At 47.8% G+C, this 5020-nt stretch overlaps 1 pseudogene; it reads left to right on the forward strand.

The window, feature by feature from the left end:
- The first annotated feature begins 514 nt into the window (after nucleotides 1-514).
- Nucleotides 515-4974, forward strand: LOC135566677 (tumor necrosis factor ligand superfamily member 13B-like; annotated as a pseudogene).
- Nucleotides 4975-5020: the final 46 nt, after the last annotated feature.

Raw genomic sequence — 5020 nt, forward strand, 5'->3', positions numbered from 1 at the left:
TTGTGATGTCATTATGGGGTATTGTGATGTCATTATGGGGTGTTGTGATGTCATTATGGGGTATTGTGATGTCATTATGGGGTGTTGTGATGTCATTATGGGGTGTTGTGATGTCATTATGGGGTATTGTGATGTCATTATGGGGTGTTGTGATGTCATTATGGGGTATTGTGATGTCATTATGGGGTATTGTAATGTCATTATGGGGTATTGTGATGTCATTATGGGGTGTTGTGATGTCATTATGGGGTGTTGTGATGTCATTATGGGGTATTGTGATGTCATTATGGGGTATTGTGATGTCATTATGGGGTATTGTGATGTCATTATGGGGTATTGTGATGTCATTATGGGGTATTGTGATGTCATTATGGGGTGTTGTGATGTCATTATGGGGTATTGTGATGTCATTATGGGGTGTTGTGATGTCATTATGGGGTATTGTGATGTCATTATGGGGTGTTGTGATGTCATTATGGGGTATTGTGATGTCATTATGGGGTATTGTAATGTCATTATGGGGTATTGTGATGTCATTATGGGGTGTTGTGATGTCATTATGGGGTATTGTGATGTCATTATGGGGTATTGTGATGTCATTATGGGGTATTGTGATGTCATTATGGGGTGTTGTGATGTCATTATGGGGTGTTGTGATGTCATTATGGGGTGTTGTGTGTAGATTAATGAGGATTCATTTTTATTTAATCCATTTTAGAATAAGGCTGTAACATTTTGAAAAAAACAGAATGGGTCTGAATACTTTCTGGATGTGAGTCTGGGAGTTTCACAATCAACTGCAAACTCACTCTGCTGTCTGCCCTAATCTGAACTCTGCTGTCTGCCCTAATCTGAACTCGCTCTGCTGTCTGCCCTAATCTGAACTCGCTCTGCTGTCTGCCCTAATCTGAACTCTGCTGTCTGCCCTAATCTGAACTCGCTCTGCTGTCTGCCCTAATCTGAACTCACTCTGCTGTCTGCCCTAATCTGAACTCTGCTGTCAGCCCTAATCTGAACTCTGCTGTCAGCCCTAATCTGAACTCTGCTGTCAGCCCTAATCTGAACTCTGCTGTCTGCCCTAATCTGAACTCTGCTGTCAGCCCTAATCTGAACTCTGCTGTCAGCCCTAATCTGAACTCTGCTGTCAGCCCTAATCTGAACTCTGCTGTCAGCCCTAATCTTAACTCACTCTGCTGTCTGCCCTAATCTGAACTCACTCTGCTGTCTGCCCTAATCTGAACTCTGCTGTCAGCCCTAATCTGAACTCTGCTGTCTGCCCTAATCTGAACTCTGCTGTCAGCCCTAATCTGAACTCACTCTGCTGTCTGCCCTAATCTGAACTCACTCTGCTGTCTGCCCTAATCTGAACTCTGCTGTCTGCCCTAATCTGAACTCTGCTGTCTGCCCTAATCTGAACTCTGCTGTCAGCCCTAATCTGAACTCTGCTGTCAGCCCTAATCTGAACTCTGCTGTCAGCCCTAATCTGAACTCTGCTGTCTGCCCTAATCTGAACTCTGCTGTCAACCCTAATCTGAACTCTCTGCTGTCTGCCCTAATCTGAACTCTCTGCTGTCAGCCCTAATCTGAACTCTGCTGTCAGCCCTAATCTGAACTCCCTCTGAACAGGATATAGAGGGTGCCTCCCCGATGCACCCTTCACACTTTATAGTTCACTACTTTTGACCAGAGCCAATTCTACAGAAACAATAACAGTGGCTGTCTTAAAAAAATACTTCCTCATTTATGTTTTGATTCTGAAACGGAAACACATTCTAAGCTTCCGGGGTCAACAAAATGTTAGTATGCTTCCCAAATGCCTATAGGCCCTGAGCAAAAGTAGTGCGCTAAATAGGGAATAGAGTTCCATTGGGAACTACACCCTGTCAGTGTGTTGTGAGGGCATATCTCTATGCCTAACCATGCTGTACCATGCTTTACTATTAGTCTCCACATTAACTGTGTCGTTTAGCTTCTTCCTTGTATACAAAGTAGCAGTTCTAGAAGACGACATCAACAAACTCAGAGGAGATATTTCAAACCTAAAGCCACATTCTAAAGAATCCCCAGACGGGATGATAACTGGTATGTCCAGAACATGGGAGGTATGTGATTTTAAATTCTATATTGGGTATCAGTTACTCCACAGTCTTATGTTCTGAGGATAGCTTGTATAACATAGGGATCAGTTACTCCCACTGTTGTTTATAAACTCTAAGGAACATAATGTTTATTACATTGTCTTATGTTCTGAGGATGACATGTAAAAATGAGATACTTTGCCTTCTGTTTTCTTGTCAGAGATCAAAGCAAGTGGCTTCCCTAAATTCCCAGCAACAGAGACAGACAGCGAAGACTCTCAGACTCTGTGTTCCTCGACAGCATCCTCTCTGAGAATGAAACGGGAGCAGGCCGGCTGTAGTGGAGGTACAGTAGGTATGAGTTAGTGTCATTGAGCATTTAGGTCGTTGAGGACGGTTCATGTTTTTATTTTTACATTTACATTTAAGTCATTTAGCAGACGCTCTTATCCAGAGCGACTTACAAATTGGTGCATTCACCTTATGACCTCCAGTGGAACAGTAGTGCATCTAAATCTTTTCAGGGGGAGGGGGGGGTGAGAGGGATTACTTTATCCTATCCTAGGTATTCCTTAAAGAGGTGGGGTTTCAGGTGTCTCCGGAAGGTGGTGATTGACTCCGCTGTCCTGGCGTCGTGAGGGAGTTTGTTCCACCATTGGGGGGGCCAGAGCAGCGAACAGTTTTGACTGGGCTGAGCGGGAACTGTACTTCCTCAGTGGTAGGGAGGCGAGCAGGCCAGAGGTGGATGAACGCAGTGCCCTTGTTTGGGTGTAGGGCCTGATCAGAGCCTGGAGGTACTGAGGTGCCGTTCCCCTCACAGCTCCGTAGGCAAGCACCATGGTCTTGTAGCGGATGCGAGCTTCAACTGGAAGCCAGTGGAGGGAGCGGAGGAGCGGGGTGACGTGAGAGAACTTGGGAAGGTTGAACACCAGACGGGCTGCGGCGTTCTGGATGAGTTGTAGGGGTTTAATGGCACAGGCAGGGAGCCCAGCCAACAGCGAGTTGCAGTAATCCAGACGGGAGATGACAAGTGCCTGGATTAGGACCTGCGCCGCTTCCTGTGTGAGGCAGGGGTCGTACTCTGCGGATGTTGTAGAGCATGAACCTACAGGAACGGGCCACCGCCTTGATGTTAGTTGAGAACGACAGGGTGTTGTCCAGGATCACGCCAAGGTTCTTAGCGCTCTGGGGGGAGGACACAATGGTGTTGTCAGCCGTGGTGGCGAGAGCATGGAACGGGCAGGCCTTCCCGGGAGGAAGAGCAGCTCCGTCTTGCCGAGGTTCAGCTTGAGGTGGTGATCCGTCATCCACACGGATATGTCTGCCAGACATGCAGAGATGCGATTCGCCACCTGGTCATCAGAAGGGGAAAGGAGAAGATTAATTGTGTGTCGTCTGCATAGCAATGATAGGAGAGACCATGTGAGGTTATGACAGAGCCAAGTGACTTGGTGTATAGCGAGAATAGGAGAGGGCCTAGAACAGAGCCCTGGGGTACACCAGTGGTGAGAGCACGTGGTGTGGAGACGGATTCTCGCCACGCCACCTGGTAGGAGCGACCTGTCAGGTAGGAGCGCAATCAAGCGTGGGCCGCGCCGGAGATGCCCAACTCGGAGAGGGTGGAGAGGAGGATCTGATGGTTCACAGTATCGAAGGCAGCCGATAGGTCTAGAAGGATGAGAGCAGAGGAGAGAGAGTTAGCTTTAGCAGTGCGGAGCGCCTCCGTGATACAGAGAAGAGCAGTCTCAGTTGAATGACTAGTCTTGAAACCTGACTGATTTGGATCAAGAAGGTCATTCTGAGAGAGATAGCGGGAGAGCTGGCCAAGGACGGCACGTTCAAGAGTTTTGGAGAGAAAAGAAAGAAGGGATACTGGTCTGTAGTTGTTGACATCGGAGGGATCGAGTGTAGGTTTTTCAGAAGGGGTGCAACTCTCGCTCTCTTGAAGACGGAAGGGACGTAGCCAGCGGTCAGGGATGAGTTGATGAGCGAGGTGAGGTAAGGAGAGGAGGTCTCCGGAAATGGTCTGGAGAAGAGAGGAGGGGATAGGGTCAAGCGGGCAGGTTGTAGGGGCGGCCGGCCGTCACAAGACGCTGAGATTTCATCTGGAGAGAGAGGGAGAAGAGGTCAGAGCACAGGGTAGGGCAGTGTGAGCAGAACCAGCGGTGTCGTTTGACTTAGCAAACGAGGATCGGATGTCGTCGACCTTCTTTTCAAAATGGTTGACGAAGTCATCTGCAGAGAAGGGAGGAGGGGGAGGGGGGAGGAGGATTCAGGAGGGAGGAGAAGGTTGCAAAGAGCTTCCTAGGGTTAGAGGCAGATGCTTGGAATTTAGAGTGGTAGAAAGTGGCTTTAGCAGCAGAGAGAGAGAGGAAAATGTAGAGAGGAGGGAGTGAAAGGATGTCAGGTCCGCAGGGAGGCGAGTTTTCCTCCATTTCCGCTCGGCTGCCCGGAGCCACTGTTTTATGCCACCTTAAGTGACTCACTAACTTTTCTGTCAGTAGTTCAGCAGTCGTCGTTTCTGCAGCTGTCAGCCAACACAAAGGAACAGCCATTTGTTAGAGGTAAATACTTTACTCATTTTTCAGTTTTGTTTCAATCTCCATCACAAGCTAGACGTGTTCTAACAACCTTAACAAAACAACAACAAAACAACAAACAACCTCAGCAAGGAGTTAGGATCTCTTGGTGTAACAGATAATTGTGTTGGGTTGTTAGTCGCTGGTTCATGTCCCAGATGCCCCCCCCAACAAATTTGCGACTTATGTTATTTTTCTTCCCAGGAAATGTGACAGTGATTCCTTGGATAGTTGCCTTGCATCAAGGGGAGGCCATCTCTTCCACTGGAGACAGAATCATCATCCAACAAGGAGGCTTCTTCATAGTGTTTGGCCAGGTATATTGTCACCCCTTTGTCTTGCATATCAATGTACTTAATGCAA

The sequence above is a fragment of the Oncorhynchus nerka genome, unplaced genomic scaffold, assembly GCF_034236695.1.
Source record: "Oncorhynchus nerka isolate Pitt River unplaced genomic scaffold, Oner_Uvic_2.0 unplaced_scaffold_3781, whole genome shotgun sequence".
In the NCBI taxonomy this organism is placed as follows: Eukaryota; Metazoa; Chordata; class Actinopteri; order Salmoniformes; family Salmonidae; genus Oncorhynchus; species Oncorhynchus nerka.